This window comes from Chiloscyllium punctatum, chromosome 1, assembly GCF_047496795.1.
Source record: "Chiloscyllium punctatum isolate Juve2018m chromosome 1, sChiPun1.3, whole genome shotgun sequence".
Taxonomy (NCBI): domain Eukaryota; kingdom Metazoa; phylum Chordata; class Chondrichthyes; order Orectolobiformes; family Hemiscylliidae; genus Chiloscyllium; species Chiloscyllium punctatum.
In genome coordinates, this window is record NC_092739.1 from 128,547,159 (window position 1) to 128,565,800 (window position 18,642).

The following is an 18,642-nucleotide window of genomic DNA, read 5'->3' on the forward strand; positions in this document are numbered from 1 at the left end:
CTCCATTGTTAATTGAGGACTTCTAGGAGTTTAAACCCTCGAACATGAAAGTACAGCATCAAAAAAGACCTTTTGGCCAATAATTTCTAATTTCCTCTTTTGCCTGGTAATGGAACAAATTATGCTTTTGCCTTCAGAAAACCACGTCAACCAAAGAATTGGGCAGGAGTTTTGGGAATGCTGTGACGACGGGCAGCAGCTGAAAGATATGGCAGAGGTAGGGTTGAACATGGGTTGAGCAGGATTGAGCATTGTGTTGGGGAACCATGATGGATGGTACAATCATCAGCAATCAATTGTCAGCAATTGTGGATTCCAACATTATGTGGAAGGATATCCCATCTGCAGGAACATCTCCATTAGGATTGCAGCCAAAGTGATGGGGTTCAAGGTAAAGGTGGGGAGTGTTGCACAGGCAGATGGGCATGGTGGAGACCAAGGGTTCGACAGACAGTGGTCCTTTATATTGGTGTAGATCACACTGGCTACAATATGGCTAAACAAGATGGAACCCATTTGTGACTGCAATCCAGCTAATGGCCTCACCATACATACTGGGTACCCACCAATTGTGATTCCCAACCTCTGTCTCCACTGATAAAGTAGCAGAAACCCATTTGCTGCCCATGTCAATTGGGCCAGGAGCAGATAACTTGCCCAATACCCATTCCTTTGCCGCTGGTAAAGTTCCAATGAGGACAAATGAGTGATGAACACTGTGCCCCTCCACCTCACACAACTTTACATATTCCACACCTGCTAGACCACAACCTGTAGTGGGCTGTAGGAATCTGTAGGAGTGTATGTGTGTGTGTGTCTTGGGTGGGTGGTTGTAAGTGTCTGTGAGAGACAGTGTATATGTGTGTGCATGAGTATAGAGTGGTCTAAGTCTCTGAGAGGGTGCCTCTGTAAATGTGGGAGTGTGTGTGTCTGTAAGGGTGTGTGTGTGTGCGTGTGTGTGCGTGTGTGTGTAAGAGTATCTGTGTGTGTATAGTGCAATGGTGGTCACCTGTAATGTGACATGAACCCAAGGTCCCGGTTGAGGCCCTCCCTATGGGTCTGAACTTAGCTATAAGCCTCTGCTCGGCCACTTTTCTCTGCTGCCTGTCCCAAAGTCCACCTTGGAGGATGGTCACCTGAAGATCCAAGGTCAGATGTCCTGGACTGATGAAGTGTTCCCCAACTGGGAGGGAACCCTCCAGTCTGTTGATTGTTGTGCGGTGCCTACATCTGTTACTACATCTGTTGCTGTAGTCTTTGCTCGGTTTCCCCAATGTACCATGCCTCAGGGCATCCTTGCCTGCAACGTATAAGATAGACAACATTGGCTGAGTCACATGAGTAGAAAGTGAGGACTGCAGATGCTTGAGATCAGAGCTGAAAATGTGTTGCTGGAAAAGCGCAGCAAGTCAGGCAGCATCCAAGGAACAGGAGAATCAACGTTATGGGCATCCTGAAGAAGGGCTGATGCCCGAAACGTCGATTCTCCTGTTCCTTGGATGCTGCCTGACCTGCTGCGCTTTTCCAGCAACACATTTTCAGCTCTGAGTCACATGAGTACCTGCCACATACAAGGTGAGAGATGTCCCCACATGTAATGGTGGTATCCATGTCCACACTCTGACACATCTTGCAGCGCCTACCGTGACAGGGTTGTATGGAGTTGTCCTGAAATCTGGGCAGCTTGCTACGAATAATGATCTGTTTGAGGTTTGGCGATTGTCTAAAGGCAAGCAGTGGAGGTGTTGGGAAGGTCTTGGCGAGGTGCTTATTCTTATTGGTAATGTGTTATAGGTCACAAAGAACATGGCGTAGTTTTTTAGCTCCTGGGAAGTACTGAACAACGAAGGGTACCCTGTCAGTTGTAGCACGTGTCTGTCTCCTGAGGAGGTCATTACGGTTCCTTGCTGTGGCACATCAGAACTGGCAGTTGATGAGTTGAGCATCGTACCCTGTTCTTATGAGGACATCCCTGAGTACTTCCAGGTGTCCGTCACATTCCTCCTCATCTGAACAGATCCGGTGTATGCATAGGGCTTGTCCATAGGGGATGGCTGTTTTAATATGTTTTGGGTGGAAGCTGGAGAAGTGTAGCATTGTGAGTTGTCTAAGGGTTTGCAGTAGAGTGTGGTACTGAGGTGTCCATCCTTGATGGAGACGCACGTGTCCAAGAATGAGACAGATAGTCGAGAGTTTTCCATGGTGAGTTTGATGGTGGGATGAAACTTGTTGATATCACTCTGTAGTTTTATCAGTGTATCCTCGTAATGGGTCCAGAGGAAGAAAATGTCATCAACGTACCTGGTGTATAATGTTGGTTGGAGGTCCTGTGTAGAGAAGATGTCTTGTTCGAACCTGTGCATGAAGATGTTGGCATATTGGGGTGCAAATTTGATCCCCACAGCTGTTCCATGTGTCTGGATGAAGAACTGGTTGTCACAGGTGAATGCGTTGTGCTCAAGGATAAAGCAGATAAGTTGTAGGACGGCGTTCGGAGATTGGCAGTCATAGGTGTTGAGTACGGAGGCTGGTGCCACAGTGCCATCATTGTGGGGGATGCTGGTGTAGTGTGCTGAAATGTCCATTGTGACAAGGAATGTTCCTGGTTTGACTGGCCTGTGGGCGCTGAGTTTCTGGAAGAAATCCATAGTGTCCCGACAGAAGCTGAGGTTTCCCTGTACAATATGTTTCAAGATGCCTTCAACATAGCCAGAAAGATTCTCACACAGGGTCCCATTGCCTGCTTTGTGTACCTTTAGAAGGCAATAGAAGTTGCCTACACGAGAAGTACGTGGGATGAGGGCACATTGGATCCAGTCCTTCAGAGTACCCTAAGTCCTTCAAGGCGGACTTTGGGACAGGCAGCAGCAAAAAGTGGATGAGCAGAGGCTGATAATTAAGTTCAGTACCCATATGGAGGGGCTTGACTGGGACCTTGGGTTCATGTCACACTACAGGTGACCACCATTGCATTATACACACACACACGCATCATCTCAGAGACTTAGACCACTTTACACTTGCGCACACAGATATACACTCTCTCTCACAGACACTCACAACCCCCACCCCAGACACCCAGACACACACACACACACACACAAAGACTTAAGACACTCTCCACTCATATGCACTCACATATACACTCTCTCTTACACTCACAACCCCCCAACACAGACAGATGGACAGACACACAGACACAGACACACACATACACAGACACACACATATACGTTTGTGGGGTGAATTTGTACTTGCAAAGTTACATTGTACTTTGCTCAAAAACTGCATACATTCATCTAAGACTCTGATATCTCACTTTTAAGATTAGAATCAGTCTAAACATTATGGCACAGACAGAGAATACAGGGGGATAACACCTTCAATATATTGTCCAGTTAACACCAATTGTTACAGTTAACCTGAGAATGCAACTTTTAAAACAAAGTTTTGTGATTTACACATGAAAGAAGTGAAACTATCATGGTATTCAAACAGATGAAAGACTCAACAGACAATCAAGATATTTTTCAACATATAATTTCAGTTACATCACACTGTAAACGTTTACTATAAATTCTGTGTCTTACAATTGTGTCCTCCACAACCACCTGATGAAGGAGCAGTGCTCCGAAAGCTAGTGCTTCCAATTAAAACTGTTAGACTATAACCTGTTGTTGTGTGAATTTTAACTTTTTAGATTAGATGTGTTAGTCATGAGAAATGCAGGGTTACAGAGATAGGGTAGGGGGATGGATGTGTGTGGGATGCTCTTTGGAAGATCGGTGTGAACTCGGGCTGAATGACCTGTTTCCACACTGTAAGGCTTCTGTGATTCTTGACAAGGGAGAGGCTATTTCTCTTTGTGGGAGGGTCTGGGACCAGAGGATATAATCTCAGACTAAATGGTCACACATTTAAGACTGAGGATGAGGTGAAATTTTCTCTGTCGGAGCGTATGAACCTGTGAAATTGTGTACTGTACAGAGTTGTAGAGGTTAGATCATTAAGAGCATTTGAGGCTGAGATAATCAGATTTTTAAATCAGTAAAGGAATCAGGAGTTATGGCAAAAAGGCAGGAAAGTTGAGGATTAAGTTCTTGTAAACACAAAGGTGATGGATAGGATGCTGTGTTTGAATTAAGGATTTGAACAAGGATGCTAAATATTGCTAGGATTTACTTTAGCCTGAGAGAGTGGGTGGAAAATAGATCAAAGTGATTCGCAAAGATATGGAGTCTGTGATAAGTTGTGACACTGCCCTTCCCTAATTTCCCTTGAGAACAGTTAAGAATCAATCACATTGCTGTGGGTCTGGAGTCACATATAGGCCAGACCAAGTAAGGATGACAGATCTTTCCCTAAAAAACATTAATGAACCAGATGGGCTTTTCCAACAATTTACGATGATTTCATGGTCAATTTGTCACCAATGTGAGGCCACATTTGGCATTTTGTGTGCAGTTCTGGTCACCACACCACCAGAAGGGTGTGATGCAGAGAAGGTTTACCAGGCTGTTGCCTGCTCTGGAGGGGTTTAGGTACAAGGAGATATTGGATAAACTCTGATTATTTTCACTGGAAAGAGGAAGGCTGAGGGGCAATCTGGTAGAGATCTACAAAATTATGAGAGGCATAACTAGGGTGGATAGTCAGGTTTTTTTCCCCCCCAGGGTGGAAAGATCAACTCCAGAGGGCATAGGTTCAAGGTGAGAGGGGGAAAGTTTAGGGGAGAAATGCGGGGAAAGGTTTTCACACAGAGGGTGGTGGGTGCCTGGAACACATTGCCAGTGGAAGGGATGGAAGCGGGCAAGTTAGAAACGTTTAAGGCACGTCTCGACAGACACATGAGTGAGAGGTTAACAGAGGGATAGAAACCGCAAATGGGCAATAGAAAGCAGCTCTAAATTAGGATTAGGAATTGGCACAGCCTTAGTGGGCCAAAAGGCCTGTTCCTGCACTGTATTGCATTGTATATTGTATAGACTTAAGTTCCAGATTTTTGTTGAACACAAACCCCAATATCTTCAATAGTGGGACTCAACTCCAGTCCCCACAACTTTACCTGGGTCTCTGAATTAATAGACAAATGATAATACCACTAGGCTATTATGTCTCTCTACAGTATGTCAGTTTGAGACTGTACATTAATATAATGACTCCTCCTTTTGGAAAGCATGCACCAAAACCTTCGTGGTAATATGACAATTACTTGACCAGCTATTGCATTGGTGTTGAGAGTCAGTGTTTTCACAATACTCCACCTCCACTTAATGCCTTATTTTGGCAAAGATTAAAGCTTTGCCCCTTACAAGGCAATAAAGAAATTGACAGGATGAAGGCAAAATGCTGCAGATGCTGGAAATCTGAAGCAAAGAATCACAATCAGAAAGAATGATGGAGAAATGCAGCAGGTCTGGCAGCATCTGTGGAGAGCAAAGCAAAGTTAACATTTTGAGTCTAGTGGAATGTAGGGTCATACCAGGAGCGTTGACTCTGCTTCTCTCAGCAAAATGTGCTAAACCTGTTGAGTTACTGCAGCATTCTGTGTTTGTTAAAGAAATTGCCAAGACTTGGATCTGTTTAATTTTCAACGGTTCCATCGTGTATTTGAGTAGTGATGGTAAATTGTTGGCCCCCATTGCTCAAACCACCCCTTTATCTCCTTCCTAGTTTGTTCCACCAGCTATCCAACTTTGAACTTGGTAAAAGGTTACAATCCTAAACTGGAAATGCATCTTCATCGCTGGACAAGGATCTAGAATCTACTTGCCTTCTCAGAAACAAAATCCATTTAATTAATGAATATGTGAATGAGTAACAAGGTTAGACCATTCAGCTCTTTGAGCCTGATCCACCCTCCAATAAGATCATGGCTGATCTGATTTCAATATTAACTCTACATTTCTTGTACATCTTTGAAAATAATTCATCACCTTAAATAAACAATAATTCACTGACTGTGCCTAAAAAATATTTAAAGTTTCTGCCTCTACTGGGGATTCCAAAGACTTTATAGCATTCTTCAGCTAAACGGACCTGGTTCAAAACTTGGGTGATGTGCATTTGATTCACACTGAGAACACTCAACTTCCCAGTCCCAGAAACGAATGGTCATCCTATACACAACAGGAATAATCATCATAAAGGGTCACACATTCCATTTCTTTCTGTGTAACATATTCCTTCTTATTTTTTCGTTTGTGAAATCCAGTGAATATGCTTCTCTGTTATCACATTACTGCTCAGACAATGATTACTTTCTCTGCTTTATATTACATCTGGGAAGAACAGCTGATGCTGTAAAAAGCAGACTGCCATCACCCACACCAATATTCAGAAGTAATTAGTTCTTGGCAGAGTCCTGGGTCACTACCTTTCTTGGAGATCAGAAAAAAAAATTTCAAAACATGATTCTATCAGACTCTTTTTCCCTTCTTTCCCTCACCTGCCTGTACATTATGATATGTGGTCTTGCATTAGGCAAACCTGTGCTATCAGTGAACATACATCGCAACCTTTCCACTCCAGAAATCTATTTTTGGAAACACCAGTCATCCCAAATTTTTTGACCAGACCCAATCATTCCCCTGATGTTATCAACATCATCTTAGAACAAAGACTTGAGAGCAGAAACATGGAAGTTACAGTATTCAGATAATTAAGCAAGGCTATTTATAGTTGTTTGATAACATTTTATCACATAGTTTTATTTATATTTATATCTGCAGTGTGTTTTGTACTTCACATAATGGTATTAGTTATTCAAGATAATTTTATTATTCAGAAACTTTGATAACTTAGAAATGACTTGATCCTAAGCATTTTAAACAGAGAAAGTACAATATATTACTGCACTGGAACAAGAAATAACTTGTGACAGATACTGAAGTGAACCTCAGCGCTACTTACAATTACTGATAAGAGAATCTGTTCATCCTGCACTCTTCAGGATAAATGCAGGAAAGCCAAATTTCAAGTGTCAATTTTATTGATACTACAGCAGGAAAAGGTAGGTCTAGTCAACTCTAATTAGTTGAGTCATTTCCATTTAGAAGATAATGGGCAACTATGGAGAAACTCAAGCTCTTAAGCAATTCAGATAAAGAGCCCAAAGCTTGAACAGATTCCTTTTGTTTTCAGAGAATAAACCCCGGCATAGGTTGCTTCGAGCAAATGTAAATAAGTTGCGATCAGTTTGATTAAGATTACAGAAGGAGAAAGTGAGGACTGCAGATGCTGGAGATCAGAGCTGAAAATGTGTTGCTGGAAAAGCACAGCAGGTCAGGCAGCATCCAAGGAGCAGGAGAATTGACGTTTCGGGCATGAGCCCTTCTTCAGGAATGAGGAGGGTGTGCCAAGCAGACTAAGATAAAAGGTAGGGAGGAGGGACTTTGGGGAGGGGCGTTGGAAGTGCGATAGGTGGAAGGAGGTTAAGGTGAGGGTGATAGGCCGGAGTGGGGGTGGGCGGAGAGGTCAGGAAGAAGATTGCAGGTTAGGGAGGTGGTGCTGAGTTCGAGGGTTGGAACTGAGACAAGGTGGGGGGAGGGGAAATGAGGAAACTGGAGCAATCTGAGGTCATCCCTTGTGGTTGGAGGGTTCCTAGGTGGAAGATGAGGTGCTCTTCCTCCAGCTGTCATGTTGCTATGGTCTGGCGATGGAGGAGTCCAAGGACCTGCATGTCCTTGGTGGAGTGAGAGGGGGAGTTGAAGTGTTGAGCCACGGGGTGGTTGGGTTGGTCGGTCCAGGTGTCCCAGAGTGGATGAACTCAGATTTCTCCAGTTTCCTCATTTCCCCTCCCCCCACCTTGTCTCAGTCAAATCCCTCGAACTCAGCACCGCCTTCCTAACCTGCAATCTTCTTCCTGACCTCTCCGTCCCCACCCCCACTCTGGCCTATCACCCTCACCTTAACCTCCTTCCACCAATCGCATTTCCAACGCCCCTCCCCCAAGTCCCTCCTCCCTACCTTTTATCTTAGCCTGCTGGACACACTTTCCTCATTCCTGAAGAAGGGCTCGTGCCCGAAACGTCGATTCTCCTGCTCCTTGGATGCTGCCTGACCTGCTGTGCTTTTCCAGCAACACATTTTCAGCTCTGATCTCCAGCATCTTCAGTCCTCACTTTCTCCTCCTAGTCAGAGAGTCAAGAACAAAGAACAACAAAAATTACAGCACAGAAACGGGCCCTTCGGCCCTCCTTCGCCAATCCAGATCCTCTATCTAAACCTGCTGCCTATTTCTAAAGATTTGTATCCCTTTGCTCCCTGCTCATTCATGTATCTGTCTAGATACGTCTTAAGTTACACTATCATTCCTGCCTCTATCACCTCTGCTGGCAATGCTTTCCAGGCCCACACCACCATCTGCGTATAGAACTTTCCATGCATATCTCCCCTAAACCTTTCCCCTCTCACTTTGAACTCATGACCCCGAGTAATTGAATCCCCCACTCTGGGAAAAAGCTTCTCGCTATCCAGTCTGTCTATACCTCTCATGATTTTGTAGATCTTAATCAGATCTCCCCTCAACCTCCATCTTTCCAATGAAAATAATCCTAATCTATTCACTCTCTCTTCATAACTAGCACCCTTTATACCAGGCAACTTCCTGGTGGACCTCCTCTACATCCTCTCCAAATCATCCACATCCTTTCAGTAATGTGGCAACCAGAACTGTACACAGTATTCCAAATATGGCCGAATCAAAGTCCTATACAATTGTAACATGACCTGCTAACTCTTGTACTGAATACCCCGTCCCATGAAGGAAAGCATGCGATATGCCTTCTTGACCACTTTACTGACCTACGTTGCCACCTTCAGGGAACAATGGACCTGAATATCTAGAACTCTCTGTACGTCAATTTTCCCCAGGACTTTTCCATTTACTGTATAGTTCACTCTTGAATTGGATCTTCCAAAATGCGTCGCTTCATATTTGCCTGGATTGAACTCCATCTGCCATTTCTCTGCCATCTCTCCAATCAATCAATATTCTGCTGTATTCTTTGATAGTCCCTTCACTATCTGCTCCTCCATCAATCTTACTGTCATCTGCAAACTTGCTGATCAGGCAACCGATACTATCCTCCCAATCATTTATATATATCACAAACAACAGTGGTCCCAGCATGGATCCCTGTGGAACATCACTGGTCACAGGACTCTATTTTGAGAAACTCCCTCTGTCTCCTGCTGCCCAACCAGTTCTCTATCCATCTAGCTAGAACAGCCTGGACTCCATGTGACTTCACCTTCTCCATCAGCCTACCATGCGGAACCTTATCAAGCGCCTTACTAAAGTCCATGTATATAATATCTACTGCCCTTCCCCGATCAATCAATTTTGTCACCTCTTCAAATAATTCTATTAGCTTTGTAAAACATGACCTTCCCAGCACAAAGCCATGCTGCCCATTACTGATAAACCCGTTTTCTTCCAAATGGGAATAGATCCTATCCTCAGTATCTTCTCCAGCAGCTTCCCTACTACTGACATCAGCCTCACCGGTCTATGAATACCTGGAGTATCCCTGCTACCCATCTTAAGCAAGGGGACAACATTAGCAATTCTCTAATCCTCCGGGATCTCACCTGTGTTCAAGAATGCTGCAAAGATATCTGTTAAAGCCCCAGCTATTTCCCCTCATGTTTCCCTCAGTAACCTGGGGTAGATCCCATCCAGCTCTGGGGACTTGTCTATCTTGATGCCTTTTAGGATACTCAAAACTTATTCCTTCCTTATGCCAACTTGACCCAGAGTACTCAAAGATTTATCCCTAACCTCAACATTAGTCTTGTCCCTCTCCTTGGTTAATATTGATGCAAAATACTCGTTAAGAATTTCACCCATTTTCTCTGACTCTATGCATAACGTTCCTCCTTTATCCATGGGTGGGCCAACCCTTTCTCTAGTTACCCTTCTGCTTCTTCTGTATGAAAAAAGGCTTTGGGATTTTCCTTAACCCTGTTTGCTAAAGATATCTCATGACCCCTTTTAGCCCTGTTAATTCCTCATTTCAAATTGGTCCTACATTCCTGCTATTCTTCCAAAGTTTTGTCTATCTTCAGTCGCCAAGACCTTATATATGCATCCTTTTTCCTCTTAGCTAGTCTCACAATTTCACCTGTCATCCATGGTTCCCTAATCTTGCCATTTCAATCCATCATTTTCACAGGAATATACCTCTCCTGAGCTCTAATCAACCGCTTTTAAAAGCCTCCCACATATCAAATATGAATTTACCTTCAAACAGCTGCTCCCAATCTACATTCTCCAGCTCCTGCCAAATTTTGGTACAGTTGGCCTTCCACCAATTTATCACTCTTCCTTTTGGACCACTCTTGTCTCTGTCCATTAATATTCTAAAACTTATAGAATTGTGATCACTATTCCCAAAGTAATCTCCAACTAAAACATCAATCACCAAGCCAGGCTCATTTCCCAATACCAGGTCCAGTATGGCCCCTTCCTGAGTTGGACAATTTACTTACTGGTCTAGAAAACCCTCCTGGATGCTCCTTACAAATTCTGCTCCATCTAGACCTCTAACATTATGTGAATCCCAGTCAATGTTGGGAAAATTAATATCTCCTATCACACACCAATCTTTTGCTCCTACATTTTTCCATAATCTGTTCACATATTTGTACCTCTATCTCACGTTCGCTGTTGGGAGGCCTGTAATACAGCCCCAATATTGTTACCGAACTCTTCCTATTTCTGAGCTCTGCCCATATTGCCTCACTGCTCAAGTCTTCCACACTGCCCTCCTTCAGCACAACTGTGATATCCTCTTTGATCAGTAATGCAACTCCCCACTACTTCCTACTCTATCCTGCCTGAAGCATCGATATCCTGGGATGTTTAGCTGCCAATCATGCCCTTACCTCAACCAAGTCTCAGTAATAGCAATAACATCATACTCCGAGATACTAATCCAAGCCCTAAGTTCATCTACCTTACCTCCTACACTCCTTGCATTAAAACAAACGCACCTCAGACTATCAGTCCCTTTACATTCATCCTCTGCTCCCTCCCTCCTATTGCCCTTAGTCACACTGACTTCATTATCTAGTTCCTTACAGGCTTTAGTTACTGCTTCCTTACTGTCTTCTACACTCATTTGATTCCCAGCTCCCTGCCACATTAGTTTAAACTGTCCCCAACAGCATTAGCAAAAACACTCACAAGGACATTGGTTTCAGTCTGGCCAAGTGGAGAGCTTCCAATTTGTAATAGACCCACCTCCCCCAGAATTGGTCCCAATGTCCCAAACATCTGAACCCCTCCTGCTGCACTATCTCTCAAGCCATGCACTCATCCTTCTTATTCTATCATTCCTACTCTGACTAGCGTGTGGCACTGGCAGCAATCCTGAGATTACAACCTCTGGGGTGCTACTTTTTAACTAGGCTCCTAAGTCCCTAAATTCTGCTTGTAGGACCTCACCCCTTTTTTTTACCTATATTGTTTGTGCCTATATGCACCACGATAACTGGCTGTTCACACTCCACCTTGAGAATGCTCTGCAGCCGATTCGCGACATCCCTGACCTGTGCAACTAGGAGGCAACATACCTTTCGTTTTCGACCGCAGAACTGCCTATCTACACCTCTTACAATTGAATCCCCTATGACTGTAGTTAGTGCAGACTCAATGAGCCAAATAGCCTCTTTCTGCACTGTAGGGATGACATCCTAATGATCAGGTTAGTATAGGTGTGAGACTTCAGAAGCAACATTATTCTTAGTGAAATATATGTGTAGTGGTTCTTAATCAAAGTGAGGATTTACAATAGCATTAATTTCTGCTAGGGAAGGACTGACAGATTTTACTGTTATGACCAAGACCAGATACCCCAAGTATATTATGGAGATAGCCTAACGCCAACATTTACATTTTTTAAAAGATGCTGTGTTCCAGATATGATTCAATTTGTCAACCACTAAGCTTTAATCAAAACATACTTTATTCTTACAACAAAATTAAAATACAACAAAGTGAAGAATTGACATGACTTTACTCTGTGGAAATACTTCAAAAGATAATACATTGTTTCACCACTATTTATCAACTGTTCCATTATAGGCAGCACAAACTGCCTACATGGCCACAAACATACCCTTGGGAAAGGTAATTCAACAACACAGTTATTAGTCTCACAGGCTGTCTCTTTCCAGTTCAGTAGAAAGAATATTCAAAAGAAACAATCTGCCTGTTTGATTTCTTAAGAGGATACCTCTGTCTAAGACTTCACCCTAGCAACAGTAAACCTATGCTTTCAGATCCAGCAGCCATCAAACCCACAAACTAACTGAAAGCAAAACCACAACTATTTTGGAGCAAATTCCTGCAGATGCTGGAATCTGTACTGAAAACAGCAAATGTTGGAGATCACAATGGGTCAGACAGCATCCATGGAAAGAGAGCAAGCTAACATTTCAACTCTAGATGACTTTTCTTCAGAGGATTCTTCATCAGAATCCTTTTGGATCTGTGTGAGTCTGACCCTGTGATTCTTTCACTTTTAAAAAAAACCCAGGGAGAATGTTAAGCTGTTTACCAACTGCCTATCTGAAGGAGACATTTTGACACCACTGTGACATTACTCCTTTGTAAGAGAAACAGGACAGAACACATTGCAAAAGGCATAGTATCATCACTGAGAAAATGGATGCACAAGGAGTGAGTTATACTGGGGGTTGTACTGGGATGCAATGGGGATTATTGTTTTATCCTTGGTAGGCTTTCAAAGATCAAGCTGAGATTGTAAATAATTTGACCTATGGTGTTCACATGTCTGTGAATGATAGCTAAATAGAAATCACAATAAGTTAATTAAAGAAGCAGGTAGATAAAATGCAAAACTCAAACCACTGTTAACAAGGCGTGATTAGTACCTTTCATACTCACCGAATGTATTCTTTGGAAAAAGTCTGAGGAAATGAAGTTCCTGACATAGGCAGTGCAGTTACTTGCCCATGAGTATAGCTGCAGGTTTTCCTAAAGTACAGTGCACAGCTGCCTAACTGCCTGTCTTGAATCAAAGCCTCTGAAGACATTTCTCATCTTTCAGGTTGAGCCCCAAGGTAATGCTGAAAGGCCTTCTGTCAGGGTGTCTAACCAGTGATTAAAACATGGAATTCCTTGCCAGAGAGTAGCTGAGGTAAATAATATACATGCATTTAAGTGGAAGCTAGATACATGCATGAGGGAGAAAGAAATGGAAGATATTTTGATAGGATTAAATAACCAGTGGTGGTCAGAACTTTGTGTGGAGCATAAATACTGACATAGACTTCTCAGGCCACATGGCTTGGTTTCTGTGCTCTAAAAATCTTGCAATATTTTGCAACTTCGCTGATACCCAAATTTTCTTTCTTTCTTCCTTTTTCTTCAATGTGCACCATGTCAAAGTGCAGGCCAAGGGGGAGTTTTGTGCTAAGTCTGGTCATGGAAAATCTGACTCAAGAGGAGCCTCGCTATACAAGTTGCCTCAGTGAGCATAACTTGATTTCTTCTTCTGCTTTTTGGTTGTTGCTTGTCTCTTTAATATCTAGGATTTGAAATATAGCAGGAAGAACCTGACTATTCGGTTTATTTAGGAGCAGCCTGCACATGACGAGCACTCAGCGGAAATAAAGGAAACCAACACAGAGGCTACAATGACATAATTAAAATAAAATTTAAATAGCAACATCTGTTTCAGATACCGTGGAGTGGTCCCCACCCGACCAGTAGCTAGAAGTGCACATTAAGTGCAAGCAGGCAGAGGCCTAGAGAACTGGCTGTCTGCCCCTTTTCGCTTTGCAATGCATTCCAGATATAAGTATAATAGGGCATCATTCAGTATAAAATCAGCCCCATTCTCTTTGCTGGACCATATTATTGCTGATTACAACGAGGAAGATCAAGGTTATGTTTTTCCTGTCTGCATGTAATGAACGTTGCCTTGATCCTTGTAGAATATGGGAAATTGCTTTTGCAAATGTAGGTTTAATTCCTTCCATATTCTAAACCACAATTCTTAATGTATTTCTTTTAAATCTTCTCAGTACAGTTCTAAAAAAGGGTGTTAGGAAGAATGTATGGAAACGCTTTATTTTCTAAACCATAGAGTTCAGTATGATCTATGCTTTTTAACGATGTTAGCTGCTCTTTATTCCCCTAATTAACTATCCCAACTCTTCTCCTGAAGGAGTTGTAATTGTCTGAGGTATTTATCCGCAGGTATCAGTCGCAGTCCAACATCATACCAAAAAAAGTTAATATCGAAGGGTAGAAATTACCGAACGGTTGCAAATTGCATGTGAATGGTGTGCAATGTGGATCCTTCCACTGCTGGAATTTTACATGGCTAGTTACTCTTGATACTTGGGTTTTGAATGTGAATAAATTACACCCTTGAGGGAGAAATTTAAAGGGCTCCAGCTGCGTTTTTAGCAGCTGCATTTTCATCTTCAGTACAACTTCCAAGTTCCTATACCATGTTCCTGCAAATGTCAGATTCATTGATGCTACACTGAAACTTATGTTTATCTCAACTAGGGGGAGAAGAGCTGTCTTCTGAAGGTCACCCCTGACAGAACAAAACTTGCACAACTAATCTAGTAAGAGACAAGGATAACAAGGTGAATACTGTTAAGGACATCTAGAGGACTTGGATAAATACAAGGGGCCAAAATTGCAGTAGAAAGCATGGGAAGGGTAACTGCACTTGTTAGTATAAAGTGCACCTCTGTCAGCATTAGGGGTGGCTGGACATGCACATTTCAGCATAGAAATCAACAAGTCCGTCTCTGAGTTATCTTGCTCATCCAGAAGCTTTCCAATAGTTCAGATATTCTGATATTAGATTACTTACAGTGTGGAAACAGGCCCTTCGGCCCAACAAGTCCACACCGACCCGCCGAAGCGCAACCCACCCATACCCCTACATCTACCCCTTACCTAACACTACAGGCAATTTAGCATGGCCAATTCACCTGACCTGCACATCTTTGGACTGTGGGAGGAAACCGGAGCACCCGGAGAAAACCCACGCAGACACGGGGAGAATGTGCAAACTCCACACATTCAGTCGCCTGAGGCGGGAATTGAACCCAGGTCTCTGGCGCTGTGAGGCAGCAGTGCTAACCACTGTGCCACCGTGCCGCCCACGATATGCAGGTAGTCAGAGATTTAGGTACATCCCCACAGATGCAGCTAACCTTCAACTGCCCTCTGAAATGGCAGTCCATTATAGAAATCACTATGAAATCTCAACAAAGAGATTAAATGGCCCAAAGAGTATTGTGGGTCTACCCGCAGCATGGAGACTGCAGCAATTCAAGAATATATTTCACCACCACCTTCTCATGACAACTAGGGACAGGCAGATATTGCTGGCCCAGCCAGCAGCACCCACATTCTGTGAGTAAATTTTAAAATTCTGCCACACATCCCACATGTCACATGTCACTTAAACTCCTATATGGTGCAGGCCTAGTATAATAATGGACAAGTAACCCAAATTACTGTAAATATTTTTAACTTTTAATTCCAAGATATGTGTTTTTCAAAAGAAAACATAAGTAGCCAGTACTGGCTGTGGATACAAATTAAGTGACTGGCTTTGGAGAGAGATCCACAGAATGAAACTCCCATAGCTGTTAAAGAGGTCGGGGGCAAAAGCAAGTCAAAGCAGACAGGACAGTGTTCTATTGTGACTGCAAGGATAACAAGGAACATTGACTCCCTGCTAAACAGCAAGCCACTCCTTGTTCAATATGTTCCAACCAGCAAGCATTTTTCTTTTCCCTTTAAAGAGTGCACAAGGACTAGGTTTTTAAAAAAAAGTCTACTGGAGTGTCCTAGTGGGACCAAACACTTTCATGTATACCAGCCTGAGTTCAGGTGTTGACAGGCTGTGAAGATCACATTTGAAGGCCTGTTCCCCAGACACCCCTATGTTGTCAGTAAAGGTACTCACACTCCAGTATCAGGAATGGAATCCCTATAGTATGGAAGCAGGCCATTCAGCCCATCAAGACCATACCACCCTTCCAAAGAGCATCCCACCCCACAATCCCTGTATTTCCCATGGCTAACCAAAGTAACCTGCACATCTCTGACACTATGGGCAATTTAACATCGCCAATCCATCTAACCTGCACATCTTTGGACTGCGGGAGGAAACCAGAGCACCTAAAGTGTACCCATGCAGACACAGGGAGAATATACAAACTCCACACAGCCAGTCACCTGCAGGTGGAATTGATGATGGGCCCCTGGTGTTTGACTGGGGTTGCAAACCTGTGAAAAAAATCAGAACTGCAAAATCTCAACAATTTGTGAAATTAAGGTTCATGAATCTGTTTAACGACTGGTATCAACAAACTGGTGACCTTCACTGCAACAGCTGCTATGTTCAACTATCTACGGTTAGTGAACAATATCAAGACTAAATATTATTTTTCAAACTTTTACTTTTTGGATTCATGCCTTTTTTCTAATTTTTGTGCATGTGTGTTGTGTGAGCATTTCTTTATGCATATAGTATTAATGGAAACAAAAATAGAAATTGTTGGAAAAACTCAGGAGGGCTGGCAACATCTATGGACAGAAACAGAATCAACATTTCCAGTCCTTTTTCAGGACCAAAAATGTTGATTCTGCTTTCTCTCTACATGTTAATTTTATTGGGTCTGGCCGATAAAATCAGAGTTAACATTTCACGTCTGGTGACCGTTCCTCAGAACCAGACCTGAAATATTAGCTCCGATTTCTCTTCACAGATGCTGCCAGACTTGCTAAGCTTTTCCAGTAACATCTGTTTGTGTTTCTGATTTACAGCATCTGCAGTCATATAGTCATAGAGATATACAGTATGGAATATACCCTTCATCCATGCTGACCAGATATCCTAAACTAATCTAGTCTCATTTGCCAGCACTTGACCCATATCCCTCTAAAGCCTTCCTATTCATATACTCATCCAAATGCCTTTTAAATGCTGTAACTGTACCAGCCTCCACCACTTCCTCTGGTAGCTCATTCCATATAAGCACCACCCTCTGTGTGAAACAGTTGTCCCTTATGTCCCTTTTAAATTTTTCCTCTCTCACTCTAAACCCATGCCGTCTAGTTCTGGACTCCCCCACCCCTGGGAAAAGGCCTTGTCTATTTACGCTATCAATGTACCTCATGATTTTAAAAACCTCTGTAAGGCCACCTTCTAACGCTCCAGGGAAAACAGCCCTAGCCTATTCAGCCTCTCTCTGTAGCTCAAATCCTCCAAACCTGGCAACATCCTTATAAATCTTTTCTGAACCCTTTCAAGTTTCACAACATCCTTCCGATAGGAGGGAGACCAGGATCGCACGCAATATTCCAACAGTGACCTAACCAATGTCCTCTACAGCCGCAACATGACCTCCCAACTCCAGTACTCGGTTCTTTTGGTTTTTATGTTAATTTTGTGTTAATTCAATAAAGCCTACTTAAACTGACTCTTTTTATATTATTTTGATCTGGTAGAAAAGGTATACACAAGAGAAGGGATCTTTTCTTAAACTAAACTTGGGATATGGGTAAATAAAGAAGGGGAGCCATTTTATCCCTCCTCAGGCTGGAGCTTCATAATTTGGAGTATCCTGTCTAGAACTGTAACAAATCGAGGATAACCACTTAGTGTCTAATAGTAATAATACATGAATAGGATTAGTTGTATAATATCATAAAGGGAGGTAATGGCCTGCTGGTATTATTGCTGGACTGTTAATCCAGAGGAACTTTCTGGAGACCTGGGTCCATATCTTGCCATGATAGACAGTGGAATTTGAATTCAATAAAAATCTGGAATTAAAAGTCAAGTAATGACCATGAGCCTATTGTCAGCTGTTGAAAAAAGCCTATCTAGTTCACTAATGCCCTTTTCAGAAGGAAACTGCCATCCTTACTTGGTCTGGCTTTCATGTGACTCCAGACCCACGGGAATGTGGTTGGCTGTCAATTGCCTTCCGGGCAATTGGGGACGGGCAATCCTAACCAGCAACACCCTTATCCTGTGAATGAACAAAAAAAAAAGTTGTGGATGTTCAAACAGCTTATGCAACCACCATTAAAAACTTAAATAAATGTTCATGCATTCATCGACAAGTATAATTAACATATTCAACACTTGCATTTAAGTGGTTAAAAGTTTGAGGTGCGAGAAAGGAACGAACCAGAACCTGTCAGCCAGTTTGGACCAAAGTCCCGAGTCAGTGAACTGCTCTTCTTGGATGCACTGAGTAATCAATTTGACAGATTGGTGTTGATGTAAACACTTAATGCCTATGGCACAGCACTGGAACAGATCTTCTCCTCCATTCCTCCGAAAGCATTCTCTGGGGCTTGAACGAACTCTGAACACTGCCTATCAAAGACAATTGTTAATTACTGAGGATAAAAGGTACAAATTCATTAAAACAATGCACTGACCTGTGATTCTGACATTCTTCTCCAGAGAACATTACAATAACTGACAGACAATTTGCTTTTAGACACTTTAAAATAATATGTGAGTGAGCATCTTAACAAAAGTTTTTCCCCTAAAGAACTAATGGAGACGTTTAATGGCCTGTCATCACAATTGAAATCACATAAGTCACAAAAGG

At 42.7% G+C, this 18,642-nt stretch overlaps 1 long non-coding RNA gene across 3 annotated transcripts in view; it reads right to left on the bottom strand.

The window, feature by feature from the left end:
- Window positions 1-18,642, bottom strand: part of LOC140482669 (uncharacterized) — a 98,646-nt gene that overhangs the window by 25,734 nt on the left and 54,270 nt on the right. For 2 of the 3 annotated variants that reach the window (XR_011961775.1, XR_011961773.1), the window contains exons 3-4: window positions 18,211-18,401; window positions 17,944-18,048 (exon numbers count right to left, since the gene is read on the bottom strand). This is a non-coding gene — a long non-coding RNA (uncharacterized lncRNA). The remainder of the gene's footprint in view (window positions 1-17,943; window positions 18,049-18,210; window positions 18,402-18,642) is intronic. The other variant, XR_011961774.1, reaches the window with a different exon arrangement.